Raw genomic sequence first — 23,613 nt, 5'->3', positions numbered from 1 at the left:
ACATACATTAAATGTTAAGCATCACTGAGCTAGGTGATGCCAAGTTCTGTTCCTGATGGGTCAGCCTAATGTATTGAAGAAAATATAACAGACTCCCGGAATTCGACAGACTTAACTCTTAATTATTTTTCTACTATATTATCTTTAATGTACTTGGCTTCTCTGAGCCTGTTTTATATCCATCAGATTAGCGATAATATTACATGTTCTATGAGGTTATTTTGACAAGTTATAACATACCTGCTATAATGCCCAACATGCACAGGAATAGATTGTATTTGAATTCTACTCCTTTACTCACACCTTCCTACAGAATCAGCTTTCTTTTGTTTCCATTTTCATCCACCGAGTTCACCCCTGCTACCGTTGTCCCTAACGTAAAAAGAAAATGTCCATAAAACACCAGATCTTGCCAAAATAGCATTCAAAAAACTTAAATGGCAACAACTGGAATTAACCCAGACTTGAATGTGCAAAGTGTTTTAGAAGTAAATATACTGGATTTTCTGCCACCAGTGTCAGTTCAGTTAAACACGATCAAACTAACATTTTTGTTTTGCAAATTATCAAATTGTTGTGTTTGGTTGAGGGCAAAATATATGTATCCCTGGAGTGTTGTTTCCAAGCAGGGTGATTGTTGACCCAATTACCTATTAAGTGTTATAGTCTTCCAAAGTAACTCTGAAGAAATCTATTTATTCTAAAGAGTTATTAAGGGAGAAAAATGTCTCCCAAGATATCTTTTTAAATACAGTTCCATTGTATTTTGAGGTGATATGTTTTGTCTTTTACTGAATATGCTATTATTCAAAAACTGCGCACTTATCTCTACACCCTTCATTTTGAATTCAACTACTCTGTGACTTTTCTGTAAATCTTTTATGAACAGGTCTCTGGTGGGTCCTCCTTAATTGGGTAAGGATTATCAGCAGAGAACACTGTCAAAACTCTACATTATTTCTTTTAAAAACTCATAGCACAAACTTTTCTAGGGATAAGGTGTCTGGATGCAGATAAAAACAAACCATGTTCTTATGCCCACAAATACTATTTGAACTTTGCTTGTCAAAATAAGAAGGGCTTTCAAGTGCTCCATTAGTAGTCATATTCTAGAACAGCTTTGTTTTTTAAAACTGAGTTATTTGTCTTAGGATTTTGACAAAACTGGTTGAAATAAAGTATACTAGGGATCTTTGCTGATAAAATATTCCTGTAGATATTCTTTCAGTACATAGACTTATAGAAGGTATCAAATTGAAGAGCCTCTGAAGAGTTTTCTTCTGTCATCTTGCAAATCTAGACAATAATTTTATTATCGAGTGTGAACAAAAAATATAAGCCCAAGCATACTTGTCATATAGACACTGCTTCCTGCTTCCCCCATCTCTCCTGAATTTTCTTATCCAGGCATGCTTAGGTTTATACCAGTCTTGTTAAAAATCTCCTCTTTTTTTTCATTGCTTCTCCATTCTCATAAGCAGTTTATTAATTTTTCCTCAATGGTCACATCACCAACTAAATCAGTGTTTCTTTGATTCTCCCTGTACACATTCTTGGATGGTATTCCTAGCAACTGTGGCTGGTACTGTATTTGTAAACAAAAGGTATTCCTAAACACTGTGTTAGATTTTAAAATAATACTAGAAGCAAATAAATTTTTATCTTTTCAATTGCAAATTTCTCATTGCTATGGTGCATCATGAGGGCCATTTTACAGTTTTTATGCAAAGTAAAGTAAAAGTTGTTTTATTTAAAATAAGGTATTATGTAAAACTGGAATCAAAATAAAGATGACATTAAAAATTAAAACTTAGGTGATACTGGAAAGCCAAATCAATTCTCTTATTAGCACTTACAAAAATTCTGCCACAGTTATATAAGGCACCCCAAGAACTGCATCATCAAGTTTTGTTTATCTACTATTTTCAACTTATCATTCTCTTTCCCTAAACCTTTTTACTCCATTGGGCATAATGGCCCTCTGTTTTTTAGGATATAAGGAAAATTCTTGCCAGCCTTAAGAATTTGTTTTTGGACTTGTATTATGAAAACTGGAAATAAACAATCATATTACCTCAAAATTGTGTTTTCATTCATATTATCTTCCATTTGAAATGTGTTTAAAGACGTATTTATATCTATTGTGTAGATTTTAGGAAAAAATCATTCCAGTATTTGCATATTCATGAAACTCATTTATCAAAGCACATCTGGGTTTTTCCTCAAGCCTGCTTCATTCAAAAACTTCTACTCAGTAGTTAATGGGGAAGACTTTTGCCGCCACTTATGCCACATGAGAGAAGTTTTCACCAGGGGAAGGGACAGGTGCCACTGCTCTAAACACAAATGTCTTTCCTTCCCCTTGAGATTCCTATCTGCTTTGGGAGAATGGCTCAAAGGGTCATTGATAGTTGAAAGAACTTACCTAGGCTACAAATGTTATATTTTCTCTTTCACCTGGGAGATTTTTTCATAAGCCAGCTCAGAACCTCTCTGCTTGGTATGCGATATAGAAATAACAGGATAAGTCTCTCACAAATTGAATTGAACTGACCATGGATTTGAAGTTACTGCCTTTCCCACTGAGTTAAAGCCAAATAGAGTTGCCACCCTGGGCCAGGCTTTGATCAGTAGCACAGTACTTTCCTCTTCCTGACTTAAATGCATCCAGTCCCAAGCACTGGTTTTATTTAATGTTCTTGTTCACTTCACTGGAAATGCTTTAACTCCAGCACCTGCTGGCTGTGAAAGTGATTAGGATTTCATGGAACCAGAGCATTTCATTTCTCGTAAGCCACACCATGGCCCATAAATTAATACAGGATTATGCTTCAGCATTTACTCTGCAGGCTTGTTTTGAACTAAAAAGAAAAGGCAATTGAAGGATGAAGAAAGAGAAGGAAATGATGAGATGAAAAGTGAACAGTTGTATAAAACCTGACAGTCTGTATTAACATAAGCACTTCCTTATGAGAAAACTTAAAAACTTATACCAGCACACCATTCTACTTTGTTAATGCTGATAAGCATAAATTCTTACCTGCAAAACTTGACTCATTCTATATGCAAAAATATTTTATCTTCCATCAAAAGGTATATCAATAAACCTAAGTCTCTCTGAAAGTTAGTTCAGCAATTAAGTTACTATCTGAGATGAGTTTTGCTTGTAGACATTATCATCAAGTGCCAGAAATATGAATCAAAATGTCTTGGGCCCTCCAGGACAATGCAAAGACAAGTGCCATCATGTGACCTCTGTCAGCATCAAGAAGATCAAAAAGAACAAGGAAATCATCCCTCTATCCTCTGTTTTAAGTCTCAGATCCCCAAATAAATATTGTTGTCAGCCAAATATGACCTGTGAGTCAAATCCAGCTAATCCCTTGAACTTTTTGTGGCCCATAAATGTAGAATAATTATGTTATGAAAGTATTGAAAATGAATAAAAATATCAGTAATATTTGCAACACAAGAAATCAATCAGAATTTCAATATTCAATGTGCATCAGTAAAGTGTTAAAACACAATCAAGCTTAATTCATTATGCAATGTGACACCTGCTTTTAGGTTCATTGACAGTGTGAAATAGTTGCAGATATTTCCATGATATATACTGCATAACTCTATAAACGTTTGTCAACTCCTATTTCAAACCATTGTGTTTTGGGTTGATTTTTAATATAACAGTTATACTTCAGTACAAATCCAAACTGAACACTAATTTTGCAAATGGAATGTTCTAACAAACACACTTAATACGATTATTTTTTTTAAAGATCTACTTATTTGAAAGGCAAGGTTACAGACACAAAGTCAGAGAGACAGAGACAGATCTTCCATTCATTGGTTCACTCCCAAAATTCTCTCAATGGTCAAGGAGACAGGAGATTCTTCCAGGTCTCCCCAGTGGGAACTAAGGGTTCAAGCAGTTAGGCCATCCTCTGCTGCTTTCCAAGGGACATTAGCAGGGAGCTGGATCAGAGGTGGAACAGTCAATATTCAAATTAGTGCCCATGTTGGATGCTGGCACCACAGGACAGACTTTAACCCACTACACCACAATGCTGACCCAATAGTTAACACTCTCAAGTAAAAGTTAACAACTGAAAAATTTTAATATAGAACTTGTCAATTTTTTTTCTTATTTGTTGTGTACCATATTGACCATTTGTTCTGATAGGAAACAGATGACTGTAGCTGGCTTTTAATTATTACTATAAGGCTGTTGCTGAAAGCAATCGTAAGTTAAAACATGCAAAGATCCTTTCCTTTTGGAATTTACAGACAAATGGAAAAGCTGGACAGCCATCAAATAATTTCAAAACACATTCTGTGGTAAATCTATATGTATGAAAAAATATGTACAATGTTCTGCTATTTATGCCATAAATTTGTGACTTATGTTATATTTCCTTGAATACATGATACATGAGCCAAAGTCCTAACCATAAGTAAGAAAGTACTAGGCAAAATCATGTTGGGGAATTCAGAAGATGAGAGAATTTTCTGATAGTATGGTATATTTAAGAAACTGCAAAGTTAGTGAGTCTAGACAAAAATGGTCTGAGATAAAGTGAGAGACATATCTAACTCATCATATTGGCTTCAATTTCTATCCTAAGGGTTGGAACAGTGGCATGGAGAAACAGACAGTGGGTTCCAGGCAATCTTATTCCTATTTTGAAAAATCATTTTGCTATATGGAAGAAAAAAATTGGTAGACAAGTTGAAAATGTTATACAAATGGAATACAAGAAGTGTTGGTGATAATATTTTCATGGAAATAGCAGTGCAATTTGAAATAATATTTCCCAACATAGAAACTTTCTCCACAATAGTAGAAGGGAAATAAAACATTCTTTATCATTGAATAAACCAAAATGTGAAGCATTTCTTATGCAGCCTGATAAGAAATTACAAAGATAAAAAATTGCAACTATTTATACACCCAAGTAGCTTTTCAATCCATTTAAAAGTATGCTTAACATAAACAATAACTTGGGCCTGGCACAGCAGCACGGTGGCTAAAGCACTCACCTTGCACAAACCAGGCTCCCATAGAGGTGCCAATTCATGTCCTGGTGGCCCCACTTCCCATACAGCTCTGTGCTTGTGGCCTGGGAAAGCAAAGCCTTGGCACCCTGCAGCCACCTGGGAGATTTGGAAGAAGCTCCAGGCTTTTGTCTTTGGATCATCTCAGCTCTGGCAGTTGCAGCCACTTGGGGAATGAATCAGTAGACGGAAGATCTTCCTCTCTGTCTCTCCTCCTCTTTGTATATCTGACTTTCCAATTAAATAAATAAATAAATCTTTTTTTTAAAAAAAAAAAAGGTAAAAAATTCCTCTTCAAGAAAGAGGAATTAACAGTATCATTTGTTACATATAACTAATCCTAACTTAACTTTACCTGATAATGTGGATGATCAACTGTGCTAGATAATTTTATGCAGAGGGAAAAGAAACTTGCTATATTGTTATGATAGGAGATGGTTTTGCAACTCGGATACAGGCACCCACTACCCACAGAAGTTAAGCTTGTACTCTAACACAGGAACTGGGAGATAAGGTTGCTATCTCCCCCAGATGTTTACATTTCAAAGAGATGGCTCCCAGTCCTCCTGAAAGATATTGCTGGGTCATAAAGCTGACAGAAAGCCTATCTCATCTTCAAAAGGATTTATATACATTTCAAAGAAAGGAGAAAGTGCTTACAAGTTTTCTAAGTAAATGCCCCCAGAGAAAGCAGGGGGGAGAGGAAACTCTTATTTTCAGCAAGCAGAATTAAGCCTCTTATTTACAATTTGTATTTGTCCTTATAGCTTCCAAAGGGAAAACAGGATGTATTTCAAAAAGAATGGAGTGTTGGGGAATGATTAACATCCATTGAATTTAGTAGCACAGAAATCATTGATGACATTAATGAGGACAGCTTCAGGGATGTACTGAGAGCAAAGACCAGATGGAATCAGTTAAAGATGACTGTGTATGAGGAATAGAAAGAATAAATAAAAATCACTTTAGTGGTTTAATGAAGTTGCCTAGGATGAAAGGATAGGACACTACCTGGAGGGGAGTGAACAAAGTCAAAGATTGGCTAGTTTTCCTTGAGAAGGCCGGCACTTGAGCATGTTCAAAGCCAATGATACGCATCCAGCAGAAACGAGAGTAAAAAATTCAGTATGGGGAGAAAATAATTAATAGCCTGACATTTCTAGAAATGTGGGATTTCAAACTTGAGTAATAGGACCGAGGCCTTGCAAAAAGGGAATGTTGAAACACAACTTTATAATGTGTTGTTGTAATGAAGGAACTTCTTACAGAAGTGTGAGCAGGTGAGACAGACAACTATTGAAGAACTCCTCAAATATGGATCCACTTGCCCAACATAAAGCAAGCTTTCCCAACAGTGACATCTAGGCAGTAAGAGAAAGTAGGTATTTACTGCTAGGTTACAGAGCCTTGAACCAGGAAGCTGTCCATTCCCCTGCCCTTCAGGGATTGAAGTAAAGGAGCAGAGTTGGAAACTGGGGCTGAGAGGCACATGTTCAACTTCTTTTGCATAAATGATTCCAACATTGACCTATCTGATCTCCTTACCTTCACTGACCCAGTCTCTAAACTTCATCCAGAAAAAAAAAAATTGTAACTTAAATGTGATGACAGGTACGATTTTAATGACTACATTGGTCTTAAGATTCAGGACTATTATTTAATATAGCTTAGAAACATGTCATGACATGGCCTTTGTTGACACTGCCAACCCTATATCTTACAGCTCACTACTGTTTACATTTTACCTCCAGCCACATCTTCCCTGCCATAACAACTACACTTCTTCCATCTCCTACTTTAAATTTAATCACTGTTATTTCTTGCTTTTTCTGACTCAATTATCCCAGCTCCTATCCCATCCTAAGTGTTCCCTTGACAACTATTCCACAGCTGTATCACAACACCACACTAAATTATGCCTATAACGGTCTTTCCTAGATGCTAAGACAAAGAACTATTCCTATGTTAAGCATTGTCTCCCAAGTTCCAAGTTCCAAAGTAGGAAATCAGTTGGTATTTCTGTAAGAATGAAGCAGCAGTGAAATACTTTTGGAAACAATGATGGTATCAGCCACAGAAAATTTTGCAAGAGTAGCTAAGAACACTGATAGATATAAAATTCAAAGAATAGTAGAGGGAAAGTTTATATCTACAAGGAAATAGATTTTGCTTTCTTGATCTTGAAGTTAGAGGTGGAATTAGATTAATGTTTTCATAGTAAAAAACACATTTTATCCTGACAAAAATGATTTGTTTTTACCAGTATATGACAATTTAAGTAGTAAGATGTGACAAGTTGTAAATTTACAATAATTCATGCGTTGGCTGTTTCCCACAGGTATGATATTAGGATGTCAATTTAATGGTAGGCAGGATTCCAAACTGACTGAATAAATTTTAAATTTCAAGTTTCCACATAAAAATCCTATTCCTTTAGTATGCTTTTCTATACTTCGGTATAGAAGTATGCTATATTTACTAGTATATACCAATCTATACTATTATGCAAGTTTACTGAAGAGAGTATACTATCCTTTACTATATTTTAATGTAGAAATGGAAAATAAAATATTTTAATTGCATTTTCTTTAATTTCTGGAGTTTAATGAAAGGATTTTAGAATCTGCATGTCTCCTTAGACATGAAGACTGTGGTCTTGAAAAGGTCACAACTGTGGTCAGTCTCCGCACCCCATTGAAGTGTTCTGCCACCTTTCAGAAGGAACTGCTTCATACAGTGACTATGGGTCCAGTGGATATTTAGATACTCTCTCTCCTATAAAAGGAGAGTCTCCAGCTTTTGCAATAGAATGTACAGTATCTTGTTAAGCTGGTTAGCTACTGCTATGTCAGGGGCTTCCTGAAAAAGGGAAGCATTGAGAGACGAAGGAAGAAAGGAAGGAAGGAAGGAAGGTCTTTGAACTGTCCTTGAGAAAGAATTTATTTTTTTAAAGAACCATTTCCTGACACAACTTTCACAAAAACAATGTATTTATCAAATCATGTATATTTTTTCTTCTGACTAGGGAAATTTCTATATCAGCATGTTTGCTTTTGTCTAATACAAAAGAATCTTTGCTTCAGGGCATAAGGAAGATGAAGATGTGTCATATCACTGTGTCAGGATTTACCTGCATCCATTTTGCTTTCCCATTAGCTTTGTGGCCAAGTGACATGCTTTCCCAGAATAGTATGTGGAAATCATGATCTTTTGTGCACTTGGAATTGCATTCCTGAAACTTTCAGACCAAAGAGCTAGTTGTATATTTTAACTCAGCTGTATGTGTTGGATAATATACACTCTTACTTGAAGGTTAGGCAAGGGGTTTGCCACATCTGTTTTTCCTACAACTTTAATTCAAGCTATGTATGAAAGCATGTTATGCCATTGAATACTAAATGTAGCAGATTCTTACAGCTTTCTGAATAGATTTGCCATTTTTGTTTGGGTTGTTGAGTCAGGAAATTGACATTCTACTGTTGTGCTTTTAAAAGTATTTGCTGTGACTTCAACTTTTTTTCCCCCTCTGACAGTTGAAGCAGAAAGGTGGATTAGCTTTCTTGATTCCAATTATCTTCCCTGTACTATATTGCTGATACACTTCTGTGTCAGATAAGTTATGTGAAGTGGAAGAAAATGTCACCTGGTAAATGTAACAGTGTTTGAGGGAGGACTTGAAAGGTATTTGTAGTTGATGGGTCTCCACGAACACTTTTTTAAAAAGGTAGGTAGAAATCTTTTGAAATATTGGAAATGAATTTTTTTTTCTGCCAAATTTACTGAAAGTTTACCATGCAAATGTCAACTTTTGTTTTTAGATAAGATATAAATTGAGATAGCCATAGCAGTGCTCTTTCACATTTCATTCTCATTTGAGAGATGGAAAGGCATTCTTCAAGGCACTATTCCTCCTGCTTTTTCCAGATTGTCAGACAGTAGGTTGTATTTCAGAATGACCACATTCTCACTGACACAGGAGAGAGAAATGTGACACCGTGAGTGGATATCTTGTGAAAATATGTCTATGTGCATGTGTATCTTCCTGCTGGTTTTTTTGGGGGTTTCAAGGTATGAAAAAAAAATCAGATATTTTGTGTGTCTCTACACTCATTGAGAGCTTTCTATTACACTAAAGTGTTCAAAGCTTCTGAGCATCTGGTAAAGTTTAATTTTCTTTTACTTTTCTTATGGGTTTTATAATTGCGCTTTATTTTTTAAATGTTCTACTTTCCTATTTTTTCCAGTGAATCACCTGTACCTTTTTTTTAAAACCACTACAGAAGAATTTAAATCATAGTTTTAACTCTATCCATTAATTTTGATACAGGATTACATCCTTCAAATCTTTGTAAGATGAAGGAACTGCTTACAGAGGAAAGGCTAAAATAGAGTTTGGATGATTCATTATATGGACAAGGCAGAAAGTGACTTCTGGGTATTAAATTTGAGTTCTCTGCATAGTAGTTTATATTGTCATGTTTTTGTTGGATTAATTAGAGTAGAATTGTGATGGGAGTATACAAAATAGGGTTTTGTGGCTTAATCCAGGTCTGTGTTAATTTTTCACAGAAAGGAAACTAAAGACTGTGTTTCTAAACTAGTACCATAACATATGTGATTATTTGATTTGCTCATCTTTTTCAGTGAAAAATAAACATTATAAGTCATTTTCGGCACCAGATTCAGTTTACTTTTTTTTTAGTTGACACAATTCTTATTAAAAGAAATAATCTTAGGTCCTATGTCTCATTAATTTTATTATTAGGATTTCAGTAAAACTACATCACTCAATAAGAGTTCCTGTCTTGCCTTTCTTTGAATGTTGATTTGGTCTACACCAATTAAATACGAATGCATCAGCTCTCTGATCCACAATTTTCTTCATCTCAGGACTTGAGCATTTCTAGAATAAGAAAAGTTTCCTAATCATTCTTTAGCTATCTTTTCATTCTCAACCCAACCTCCTTCCAACAAGCAATCAGCACAACATTAATCGTAGCCATGTGGGGATTGCATAGGAATTTCGTGGCATTAAATTTAGTGAACAGTACAGGGAGATCAAGCTGAATTATTAGAAAAAGGCAAAACAGAGCCAGAAAACAAGCAGTACTTTCAAACAGGAAACAGAAACAAAGAGAAATAATGTGGAAAATAGGAAAACGTGCAGGGAAATGAAGATTCAGAGATGCAAAGTAAATTTTTTTTCTGTATGAGCTGCAGACACTCTCCTCAAACACGATCTTGTCTGTCCTTCACAAATACACTGTCAGCTCTGAGTAACCATGGTTGATATGCAAGATGGATTAGGAAAACCCTAGGGACACACAGAGAAACAGACAGTTATCTACAGAGAGATGGATGGCACTGCTAAGTTGAAATGTTCAGCAACTTCCTAGGTCAATTCCTGTGCTAACAGCAGTAGCTAGCTCCCTGATTTTTGCTACAGAAAATTTGCTTCTGCACAAAGTGTGAAATGAACAGAATTTTAGGAACAGGTGAGGGAGAAGGGTGAATGGAAATGTGGTTTGTATTAAAAATACTAGAAATGGCATATATTCTTTCGAGGTTGATAGTGAGAGGCATATTCACATTTTTTCCCCCAGCAAATTTTTACTGGAATTCTGCCTCAGCTCAGGAAGGCAGATGAATATGAAATGTGTGTGAATTAAATGATATGAAATTTAATGTGGCTCAAATCTTATAGGACCTTGATCTAATTACCAGAAAAAAAAGAGTTTTATTTTGTGAGATTTCCTGTATAAATTAGTATTTGCTTTTAAAGGAGAGAATCTGTAGTCCCACGTTCTCCTTTGTGCTTCACCATTATTTCTGAGCATTGTATTCATTGTGTTAGAATAAAAATATGCTTACAAGTGCCATACATCCAATTGGTCCTTCACATCCACTATACCAGATTACAACTGGCAGATTCCTCTAGAAGATTGCTTTATAGTTTTATTATCACATTTTAATTTGTAAAATCCAAATCAGAATGCAATTCTGCAGTTCCTGCATATTTGCAGGATCTGCATCCATAGATTAAACTAACAGAAGGTTCGAAATTTCAAAAACGCATGCAGACTAAATATGCAGACTTTTTGTCATGCCTTAGGCAATGCAGCATTAAAAAGCATGTACATTTTTCTGCTGATTGATAATCTAGCTAAGATTTAAAGCATTTAGAAAGTATACATGCATATACATACACCAACATTTTACAAAAATGACTTGAACATCTTGGAATTTTGATATCCACTGCAATCTTGGAACCAGTATAGCCACTATTTGGGGTCTATTGAATGTGTACATGTGCCTAACATGCACCAGGCTTGGCACAATAGCCCAGTGGCTAAAAGCCACTTACACACACCAGATATCATATGAGCACCAGTTCGTGTCCTGGTTGCTCCACTTCCCATTCAACTCCCTGCTTGTGGCTAGGGAAAGCAATAGCGGATGGCCGAAAGCCTTCGGAGCCTGCATGCACATGGGAGACTCGCAGGAAACTCCAGGTTCCAGTTCAGTTCAGCTCTAGCTCTGGCTATTGCAGCCACTTAGGGAGTAAACTAGCAGAAGGAGATCTTTCTCTCTGTATCTCCTTCTCTCTCTAAATCTGCCTCTCATTTTTTTTTATTAAAAAACAAAGAATTTTTTTTAAAAAATCATCTACAAATTATTGGAGGCTGTAAGGTGTAGTAAGAAAGAGCAGTGGCGGGAAGATGGTCTGTGGAATAGGTGAACATATCAGTGTTGCTCATAGTGGTTCACTGCATACTTGGAAAAAAATAATCTTACAAATTTCAGAGAGGACAGATATGAGGAAATAGAAATCACAGTAACTGTGGGGAAAAAAAGATGAAAGGGCATTCTTCTCATCTAATCAACCATGAGTATTTTACCTGTTTCTGAGTTTTCATTAAGCAAACTTGACTAGAACACTGCTAATAAGAGTTGACAACTAACAAGGAAATTATGGTTGCTATTAGGGAATAAAGTTCAATATCCAGATGTGATCCTAAAACAGTGAACAATTGATTCATATTATTCATTAATTATTTGTTGAATCTTCCTGTCTGAAACATGGTTTTAGGAACAGGGGATATAGGTATAAGGAACAAAGGAAACCCCTGCCTTCCTTAATCTTGTGTGCTGGCATACTTCTCCTAAAGGACTTGATGTTCTTGAACAAATTGGCTTCCTCCATAGTGCAGTCTGGTGCTTATGTAAACATCATCAGAACTTTTTTGTATTACTCTTGTGGGAAATGAAGTTTAGACGACTGATTCCCATGCCAACATTATAACTACTTGCTGTAATTTTCTGTCATAAGCTCAGGAGTTTCATGTCTTCTGTTGTCATTCATGAATATACTAGGCAACCGTAATAGATAACACCATGATAAAATCTCAGGCCTGTCACAATTCTTGACAATCAATACTCTGTCCATTTTAAGTTTTCAAACAGCATACAATGAATGACAAAGCTGAAAGTTAGCTATGGATGGAAGTATTAAGAAATTGTCATGAAGATATGCCTAAGGGGCAGCTAATCTTGTTGAAGATTAGAAATTAGGACTTGAGAACAGCATTGAAGAAAAAATGGGGTTTCAGCAATTGAAATGGCAGAGAAAAGTATTTCTAGTAGTGGGAACTGTTAGAATACATTTAAGTTTAAACGACTGGCAAGGACAGCCTGACTCTATTGGCTGAGAAAAGAGAGAAATAAGCAGGGCAAGTAGAGAGCATCGATAAGGGTTGGCTTTGGTAATTTCTACGCAAAAGATTGGCTTTATCTCCTTTTTATTTTTTGTTTTAAACAAGGCATACATGCTAGGGCTACGGACACAATGAACTGTATACCACCAACTTGAATGTAACATACATGTTTATCACTGAGACCATAAGAATTCAGGACATCTACTCTTCATCCTATGGAGTCCATGCCTCTTCTAAAAATATGGTGAGGACTGTCCAGTATGTGAAGCACAACTTCCCTGTCTACACAGCTTCCCAAGCTGGCCTTTCACTTCTTTGCACAGCGAGACTCCTCTTTGCACCAAAAGGAAACTCTAATTATGTAGAGATGTGCCAGAAATACTGTCTGTAGCTTCAAGTCTTGAAAGATCTTATTCTCAATGCTTTCAAAAGATTATGCCAATGCTACAGTAAGGATATATTCACTTGAAACAACCCATTTATAATCTGAGGAAAATAGACGTAAATGTAGGAATTTGTCTTTTATAATACCTTAGCAGTTGATTTTTGGTAAGACTGGTGTTAAAAAGTTCTAGCATTAATTATATTTACCACAGTAGCACATGAGAGCATCAAAGTCACTTTCCAAATTACTTTCGCTATTTTGCTTTCCAAAAGTGTATGTACGACCGTGTGCCTAGAAGCTGCCTAACTGTGGTTTTATCATAAATTCTGAATGATAAATGACTTTCAGACACCTCTAAGTATCCTAGAATGGGTTCTAATAATACTGAGAAAAAAATTTTATGATGAATACAAATCACCCTTAAAATCCATACAATGCATCATGCTGAGTAATACCACAATAAGAATGGGAAAGAAAATGAAGCTTTACAAAGCCATATGCTTTTACAGACTTTGACTTGAATTTGTGTTCTTTCTACCCACTCCTTCAACTTAATAATAAATGCTATTCTGGAAAATAAGAAGGTATCTTATTTGATGTGTTAAAAAAAAGTAGAAAATTTAAATACAAGTTATAATTTTTATTTAATTTTTAGACAGTTCTCACTGGTGGCCACATACATATAGTCCTAGGGAGACGTCCCCTGGGCCTCTATTCACCTGGAGACTTAGCCAAGCTGGTATCCTGTATTTCATTCACTGCTCCAGTAGTGACACTCAGTTGGCTGCCAGCTCAGCTAGGCCACTCCCCGGAGCTCCTAGAAGAGTCCTCTCCATTATGATAGGTCATAGAACTTCTTGTATTATGCCCAACCTCCATTAAAGAATCTGAAGAGAACAGGATATAGTGCATAAGCTTTCATGATTAGCTTGTGCCACTCTCTATTGGTTAAAGCAGTTCCAAACTCTTTTAGAAGTTAGGAGCATCAAATAATGTGTGCCCTTTTATTTTTTAACTATTATGGTCATGAAAGTCATGTTCCCTCTCTTATTTCATCTGAGCCAAATAACACATTTATTAACATATCTGACCTCTTTATGTACATTTTCTAATGGAAATCAAAAGAATATGAAACCAGTTCATTTTTTCTGGGCAAGATAAGTGAGATGTAATTCCTTCAAATGATTTTAGCCGAGAGATACTTGATTATTAAATAGCTCAGTGCTTTTTCTGTGAGCACATCTTAATTTCTGTGTAGTATCTCTAAAAAGGCAATGGGGTAAAATTCTCTGAAGTTTATAACATAGTTATTATTTTAAAAGTAATGGCAATTCACAACATTTTCCTTAACAGAGTGGAAAGTACAGCCACATAATTGCATTTAAAGTATTTCCTCTAACCAATGGTACATAAATGATTTTTTTCACAGTATGTGTGTTTCATGAATTTTAAAATGAATCCTGTATGTTCATACACTTTATTGCCTAAACAACTATTGGTAAACTTTGCACTACTTCTTTTCTTTGTGATCTCATACAATAAATATCCCTTGTCTGAGTGTGTTCTATGGCCAAAATGTCCTCATTTTATATTTCAATTGTTTTTAAATTCAGCTGAGATGCTTATAAATGTAGATGTGAAATCCAATACATTTTAGGTACACAATTTGGTTTTGTGCAGTTTACATTTGTGGTCTATGTAAAATTTGTTAATTATTTTCAGATTTGATTACTTTGGTCCTCACAATACTGCGAAGCAGATAAGGTCAGTGCTAGCAATTCATATTTTAATTATGTGAAGACCTAATGAATGGCCTGCAGAACAAAAAGTAAGTAAAAGAGCTAAAACCAAGGTCCAAAGCAACTACTATTCTTCCTATCAACCTGCAATCCAGGGAAGTGCAAATGTGACAACACAAAGGAATAATTTTGTACATTTGACTATTTGGCCAGAGTAAGTCTGAGTTCTTTAAAAAATTCAAGTTCTTCGGAAAATTTAGTGTATATTCTCATGAACATCCCTGCTTAATGATAACTGATGAGTTTTGCTCTGCTTTGTGATTATTTACAAGCAGATTATAGAAGATTTTATGAGGCTATAAAGCTGATTTTTGTTACATAAAATTTAAAGAAAAGTTATTTATTTTGTTTGAAGGCTGTCCTAACCAGACAGAATTCTCTGTCGACTGATTTGCTGATGATTATCTGCAAGAGCTAGGGCTGGCTCAGGCAAAATCCTGGAGCAACGAACTCATTTTAGGAATTGTATGTAGATGGCAGGGAACACCAACTTGCATTATCATCCATAATCTCCCAAATTGAAGGAAGGTGGATTGGATGTAGAAGATTCATTACTTATATCAGGCTCTCTGATATGGGATGTAACAAAGAGCTAGGAAATGCTCTTTATTTGAAGAGATATTGAATTAGTTTCTGAGTACCAGAAACCTATTGTAGCTGTGTAGTAGAAAATTCATTCTCAACCCTTATGGAATGCTTCTGTTTAGGGAACGCAAAGTTCTTTGGGTGTAGAGAGACTTATCTAGAGATGACCATATGAAGACTTGTGTCATCAAGTCTACCAGGACTCAAGTATGTTCATATTCCAGTCTCACATTTATCCCCAATGGTTCACCTTTGTTTCTTCTGTGTCGCTCAAAGCATTTGACAAAACCCAGGGTCTTTGGGTAGAATCCAGTCTCTAAATACTACCCTGTAATGGTTTCAGGCATTACACTTGAGTGCTGGTCTCTTTACCTTCTGTTCTAGAATAAACACTTCAAAGTGTTGAAGATTCTTACAACGCCTAGGAAGGAACACTGCCTATTAACTGCTCCTGCACTCCTCTTCTGCATAAGATTTTCTCTGGTACAATGGAACACAAAAACCTGGCAAGCTGTTTAAAAAAAAAGTAGGAAAAGGCAAAGGAGAACATTTAGTGTGTGTACTGCACAATGTAGATGAATTATACATCTAGTAAATTCCACTTTTTGGTCCTCTTAAAAAGCAACCAGGAGGTCCTACAATATATAAGATCTTGGTTATTCATCAGTACACCCTTTGTTGGTTTTTGAAATAGCATTAAATGTAACTTATCTCTTAAGGAATTAAACCTAACTCATTCATTAGTGGGAATAGTCTAGTCATATGAATGCTCCTCTTAATTATGGAGTAGACATTTGATTGGAGTAGAGGAAAAGGAAGAGAGAAGCAGTGATAAGGGATGAAACTTGGGAATGACAAGGGCAGAGAATAGGAAAGGTCTGGGTACAGAGATTAGCAGAGGACAAATGGGAAGTTGTGAATAGTGCTGATTCGGAAGTGCAAATCTTCACTTCTTCAATTTACAGACTTTCACTCCAGACAACTCCAGTTTGGTTTGCTTTTCCCCTATATGTTTCCTATGAGAGGATCTGAACTTCAAATCTATAGCTCCTGCTTGAGCTATAGATTTGTCATCAAAATCTTTATTAGAGTAAAACCGTACTCTTGATTTTACTATTTTTATTACAGCAGTAAGGATTTAGTGTCTGAATACTATTCTATAGTTTTAACAGAAACATTGAAATAGCCTTGAAAATACTTTGATATTTTGTTTCTCAGCTTCTTAAATGATTTTCATTTGTTCTAAAGGGAACACATTACATTGTAGTATGCCTTCAACTTCTTTAACTTCTCTTTGATGAGAAGTTAACTTCTCGGGGCCCGGCGCGGTGGCGCAAGTGGTTAAGTCCTCGCCTAGCACGCCCGGGATCCCATATGGGCGCCGGTTCTAATCCCGGCAGCCCCGCTTCCCTTCCAGCTCCCTGCCTGTGGCCTGGGAAAGCAGTCGAGGACGGCCCAAAGCTTTGGGAACCTGCACCCGCGTGGGAGACCCGGAAGAGTCTCCTGGCTTTGGATCGGCATAGTATCGACCCGTTGCGGCTCACTTGGGGAGTGAATCATCGGACGGAAGATCTTCCTCTCTGTCTCTCCTCTCTGTATATCCGCCTTTCCAATAAAAAAATAATAAAAAAAAAAAAAAAGAAGTTAACTTCTCTTTGATTCTACCAGCTCACTCTTTAACGTGGTCCCTTATTAAGTAAATGGCACACTTACCCACCCAATGCTGGAAGCCATAGAGTTTTTAATTATTCCTGACTATAAGAAAACTGTAAGTTGTCTCATTTTGCTTTCTGTTGAAATAATTCTTTTGTCTCTATCTTCACTGCCATCAGCTTGATGGAGACTATCATCATCTCTTTTCTGGATGATTATCAGTGCTGACTTCGTTCTCCAATGTTGCTTTTGTCCTTGCATCTTCTCATTGAAGACATTACCAAAATGGTTTGTATTAGGCCATTTTCCCACTCAGAACTTTTCAGCAGCAGCTCACCGCCCATACGATAGTCTGCATTTAATGACTTACAAAGCTGCCCATGATATTCTAATGAGTCTCCTATCACATAATTTGTCCCATTCCCTTGTAAGTTCTGCTTAACTTTCATTTTTTTTTTCATCAGTCTATGGAGTCAAGCCTGCCTTCTTGCTCCTGGGATCTTCAGTATTAACCATAGTGAACTAGTTGGTACTCAATAATTTTGTACAGTGAACAAATGAATTAACTTTAAATTCTTACATAGAAGTCACACTTTTGAGTCACCAAGATGAAAATGTTGTGGCTAGAATATAATCGCTAGAGCTATCAAATTGAATTTTGATATATATGAGCTTGACATGATAGATTTAATGTTAGTCATACACATTCTTTCTTTAAGTTATTTATCTACTTATTTTTTGGTTTTTTGTTTGAGAGGCGGAGACACGCTTAAGATCCATTCCACTGGTTCACTTCCAAAACATCAACAATAACTGGGAACACAACCCAGACCTCTCATCTGTTGCCACAAACCCCAACATGTGAGCCATCATGCTGTCTCCCAGGGTCTACACTGGCAAGAAGCCACCGTGAGGAGCTGGCGTGAGAATCATATCTGCACCTTTGGATTTGGGCTAAGGGTATCTTAACTGCTAAGCTAAATACTAGCACATGATTGGTGATTCTTGGGGCTAAATATCTAGTTTCAAACCTTGCTTCTATCACTTCTCTGGAGTTACTTTAGCCTGTATAGGCTTCTTTTTTCTCACCTGAAAAGTTATGATAATATCTACTCTATAGGGTCCCTGAAAGAACTAAATGGGTTAACACATATAAAATTTCAGAAGAACTTTACAGAACATAAAATTTATCAAATTCATCTTAACAAACTTACTCTTAATATTTCTTTATTTGAAAGACAATGTGTGTGAGGGAGAGTGAGAGAGAGAAAAAAGAGATCTTCCATTCACTAGTTTACTCCCCAAATGGCCAGAATGGCCTGAGCTGAAGCCAAGAACCAGCAACTTCATCAAGATCTCCCATGTGACTGCAGGGGTCAAAGCACTTGGCCATCTTCCTCTGTTTTAACAGATATATTACCAGGGAGCTGGAGTAGATATAAAGCAGCCAGGGCTTGAATCAGAGACCATATGGGTTGTTGGCATTGCAAATGGTGGCTTAACGTGTTACACTACAATGTCAGCCCTCTTAAAGTACTTAATTTACAGAGGCAGTAAGTGATGCACATAAGTTTTATTTTTAAAAGAGTTATTTATTTGAAAGGCAGATCAACAGAAAGAGACGTAGGAGAGAGACAGAGAGACCTTTCATCTAGTGGTTTATATTTCAAGGCCACAATAGCTAGGCCTTTGCTAGTTGGAAAAGCCAGGAACTCAGTGAATATTTCCACATAGGTGGCCCATCTTCCACTACTTTCCCAATTGTATTAGCAGAAGCTGGATTGGAAGCAGAGCAGTTGGAACACAAACCAACACTCTGATATGGAATGCTGACATAGCAAGTGGTGGTTTAACCCATATTCCAACCCCTATCCATAAGTGCTTAATTGCTATTTTATAATATATATTTATATTTATCATTTTCAGTACTTAAATATGTAGTTTATTTGATTAATCTTGGGAGAATAAAAACTGCAGTTTTAAAAGCAAACCTAAAGTGCTTGCATTTGGGATAGTGACATTATTTGTGCCATCCTAATTAGTGCTGGCTAAGATGGCAGCAAAGAATGTCAGAATATAATTATGCTTCCTGCCTGTGTTTAAACTATTATGAATTTGGCAGTAAGTAGCTATTAACCTATGTTGCCCACTGAGGTAGGTATTTGTTAATGAGTAACAAGAAAGTATTTTAGAGAAAAAAATAACCTTTGGAACAAACCCAGTGTGCCAGGTACAAGCCAGGAAGATAACTTTTCCTCTTAAAGCTGAGGACATACATCTGCAGCTGTCACATCCCAGAAGTGACAGCATCATGGAAGCCCTCAGAATGCCAATCATAGGACATGTTGACTTGTGCTATGATAAAGGAAAAGAAGAAAACAAGGATTTTGGCTTAAACTACCGTAGCAAATGCAAAATACACTACTGTTCTTTTTCTTCATTGAAATAAAAAAGTAAAAAGGACTAATGAACAACACTAATGACATTTTGAAATGCCACTTGAGAAATTTGATTTTAACTATCATTAACATGTAATCACACAAACATTACTCAATATACAAGCAACATAATAGCATAGAAATTCACCTCACACTATAGGATAAAATGGGATATATTTCTTAAAACTATTGACTCTTTAATCACATTCAGTTTTCCAGGGGATATTGTACAATTTTATCATTTTGAATTTGTCCCAAATTTAAAATTTATGAGCATGAATGAGAAAAGGGATATATTGGAAAAGCTATCAGGGTTGTATTTCTTATTTCTTTAGAATTATCATCTCTTTTTAACTGCCTTTGGTCTCCATATCTAAGCAATCACCACTGTAGTTAACATATTTTTTTGCAATATATCTTGAATCCCATTATTTTTATTACTAAGTAGCCACTCTAGTCTAGAACCTTATAGTGCTTCATGACTGAATTATTCTGAATCCTCCTGTTTTCTCTAACTCCAATAAATATAGCAAACTGTTTATGGCCTACTCATCATACAACACTTCTTCCATACTGTAACATCTCAGTAGTAGTTTAATGGGGTTAAATCCAGATCCTTAAATGACTGTATTTCATCCCCAAATCTCAGTTCCTCCATTAATTGAACTCTTATTATATACTGTGATGTCTCACTCTTCTCCAATTATGGTGTGTATCTAAGTAGGTAGGCTTCCTCCCTATACTCTGCACATATGCCAGGGGAAGTCCAATTCTTGCATCTTTGCTCTTTTTCTGGACCAACTACATTATTAAACTAGAGATTTCATTTTCTTCAGGTCTCTCCAGTATCCTATTATGTGAAGATTATATGTAAAATTCTAGATCATACCAAAGTCTTTTTTCTGAATCCTACAGAACTTCTGGCAACACAGTTAACATTAAATCTTCATACTCATCTACAGTTGTTAACTTAAAATAAAACCTGGGGCTGGCACAGTGGCTCAACCAGCTAATCTTCTGCCTAGAGCACCAGCATCCCATATGGTCATCAGTTCTAGTCCAGACTAGCCCACTTCCAATCCAGCTCCCTGCTTATGACCTGAGAAAGTGGCACAAGATTGCTGAAGTCCTTGGGCTCCTGGACCCACATGGTAGACTCAGCTCTGGCCATTGAGGCAACTTGGGGAATGAACCAGCGGATGGACGATCTCTCTCTCTCTCTCTTTTTCTCAATTTGCCTTTCAAATAAAAATAAATACATATTTAAAATTAATAAATAAAACATTCTAATGTTCTGGAATTTGTGATTTCTCTCAGGCTGTATGCAGACTGTGAAAATGAAAACATGATTAGGTCAAATATGTGCTTATTTTAGTATGGCCCTGTAGCCAAATCAGACTCTTTCGAGTAAGCCATTCAAACAGATGGATCACAGACTTGAAAGTAAGCATACACAAATTGAAAAGGCATCCTCAACTCTCCCTCTTGCACTTAGCTACATCTCTGCAGGTCGCTCCTTATAGGTATAACATTGGTGTAACTTTGTCTCACAGAGGTATTCTATTGCCACCTCTCACTTTTAATTTCAACGATAAATGTCCATCAAAAGCACTTTCATTTTGATAATGCTCAACAGAGCTGAGTAATATAAAAACAAGTTTTATGTTTGTTATGGTTTATGATATCAAACCTAAGAACACATTAATAATTTTTGACTGCAGAATTTTGTTTATTTGTCTCAAAATTATATGGCATGCTTTTATGAGATTGATTGAAATAATTAGAAACACAAACCACAGTCACTCAGGCTTGGGAGAAATAATATGGCAAGAGTGAGCTACAGATTACATGAAAGAAATATATATATTTAGTATAATTTAGCTTTTAGTTGATGATTTCACATTAATTAGGATTTCTGCAATATGACTGTATCAAATAGAAAGAATGGTAGAATTATAAATGATCACAACTATAGTTATTACAGATTTAAAATATGTGATTTCTCTACAAGGTACAAACATATGAGAGCACTACAGAGGCAATACATGGAAGAGTTTCCATTGAACCAAAAAGCTATTAGTAGCACAGACATACACACTTGCTATGCCATGGAAAGCTCACGTTTGGTTTTAGTAACAGACTGAACAATTAAATTCAAAACTGATTAACAGTGCTTCCACAGAGAGCATTTTAAAAAGGAAACCAAAATAAGTGCAACCAACGTTTACCATGCGGATGGCAAGTGTATTCAAGGACGCTATGTATTCAGCGTACTAATTAAGGCAAGATATACTTCACCCTAAATTAGGTTATGCAGAACTCATCTCTAAATCAATTAAATAAGTAATCTTTGATTTTAAACCTATGGAAAGATGTTTTAAATGTAACATTTATATTTAGAGTCTCAGTTATGAGCATTGAGAAAATTTTATAGGAGACTTAAGGGAAATAGAATGAAATAAGCTTTTTAATATATCAGCCAAATGTACTGTGGTAGGAGACAGAAATGCCAAGTCAGACTGTGTAAACTCTTCAAGGCAAACATTCAAGGCCACAATAAAAGTAAATCAAAGGATAAATAAGATGTAGGGCAGCAATTGAAAAACCTGGATATAATCTGAATGCCAGATGCTTGAAAGATGAAAGGGCATAAAGAGCACGTGGATGACAATTTCTATAGAAATGACACCAAAATGTAAGAGAAGGAAGGGCATAATACTGAGAAAAGCAGAAACAACCCTGGCATCAAAATATGCCTCCTAAATCAAATACTTTGAATTATTTCATATAATTTTTTTAAAAATGACAATGAAATACTTGCAGAAATCTTGACAAAAAAATATTCTAACCTAGAAGTATTTGTTCTTATAGGAAGAAATGCAAATTTTAAAACATAGTAGTCATTACAATGTCTAACCTTATGCTATATTTATGAAATCTTTCCTTTGGGGAGGAATATTTGAGAGTTGGGCCTAGGCAGTGAATGGCAATCCTTACTGGAACTGTCAGTGGGGTAAGCTACAATGCAATAAGAATCAATATCTTCTTGGAGAGAGAATACTTTTTTGGAAAGTTCATCACGTGGTTACTCAACCTCAGAAAACAAATGATGACAAAGTGCAGGTATTGTAAAGCTGATTCAATAATCAGCAGGAAATTTGTACACTACTTGAAAACACCCTAGAGCAAGCCCAGGAAAAGTGTATGCTATGAATCAACAAAGAATGATGTGTGACTCCTAGTCCCTACCTCCTGCCACTCGAATCTTTCTTCTTCCCACCTTTCTGCCTTTCTCTACTTCGTTCGCTCTTTTCTGTACATTGATCCTTCTTGCCTAACTTCCTACGTGCAGAAACTCACTCAAAGCAAAGGCAAATGGCAAATACTATATTAGCATTGTCAGAAACACATATTTTCAAGGATGCTAAGCTTTTCCAAATAACTTTTTAAAAAAAATCTCTTATTGTGATATTGTGGCACATTGGGGTAAAATCTAGAAATCTGGAGAGTCAGAACTAATTTAGTACATATAGTTATTTCAACTTCTTTAAGAGGAACCTTTTGGAGTACTTTTATTTATTTATAATTTGGCATTAACCAGGCCCAGGATGCCCATCAGCTATTACCTGCTTTTCCTCCAGCAATGTAATACTTGCCCAGGTACAGTGCAACCTAGGCAGTTGCATACAGCTGGGGTATGTTTAACAGTTTCATTGGAAGTTCTGTAACTTGGGAGTAGAGATGCAGAATAAAATACTTTTATCCTTCTCTCCTTCATCGCTTGTGTCTCCCTTTTGTCCCAAACCTTGATTGTGATAATAAAAACAAAAGCTCAATCTAAAAAAAAACAAAAAACAAAAAGTGATTACAGATGAACAGGATTATATCTGGAAGGTCAAAGCTGAGAAGAGATTTGACAGAAGCCATTATATTTCAAGATAGGGTGGGGGAATAAACATAGATGTAGGCAGCAAGTTGGGGAAATG

General features: G+C 36.0%; 1 long non-coding RNA gene across 1 annotated transcript in view; it reads right to left on the bottom strand.

Moving 5' to 3' along the window:
• The window catches only part of LOC121146829, a 65,925-nt gene that overhangs the window by 23,220 nt on the left and 19,092 nt on the right, over positions 1–23,613 (bottom strand). The window contains exon 2 of the long non-coding RNA XR_005882254.1: positions 241–372. This is a non-coding gene — a long non-coding RNA (uncharacterized LOC121146829). The remainder of the gene's footprint in view (positions 1–240; positions 373–23,613) is intronic.

Source organism: Ochotona curzoniae, unplaced genomic scaffold (genome assembly GCF_017591425.1).
Source record: "Ochotona curzoniae isolate NIBS_2020 unplaced genomic scaffold, NIBS_Ocur_1.0 scaffold_4505, whole genome shotgun sequence".
In the NCBI taxonomy this organism is placed as follows: Eukaryota; Metazoa; Chordata; class Mammalia; order Lagomorpha; family Ochotonidae; genus Ochotona; species Ochotona curzoniae.
This window is presented reverse-complemented; position numbering and strand designations above follow the sequence as displayed.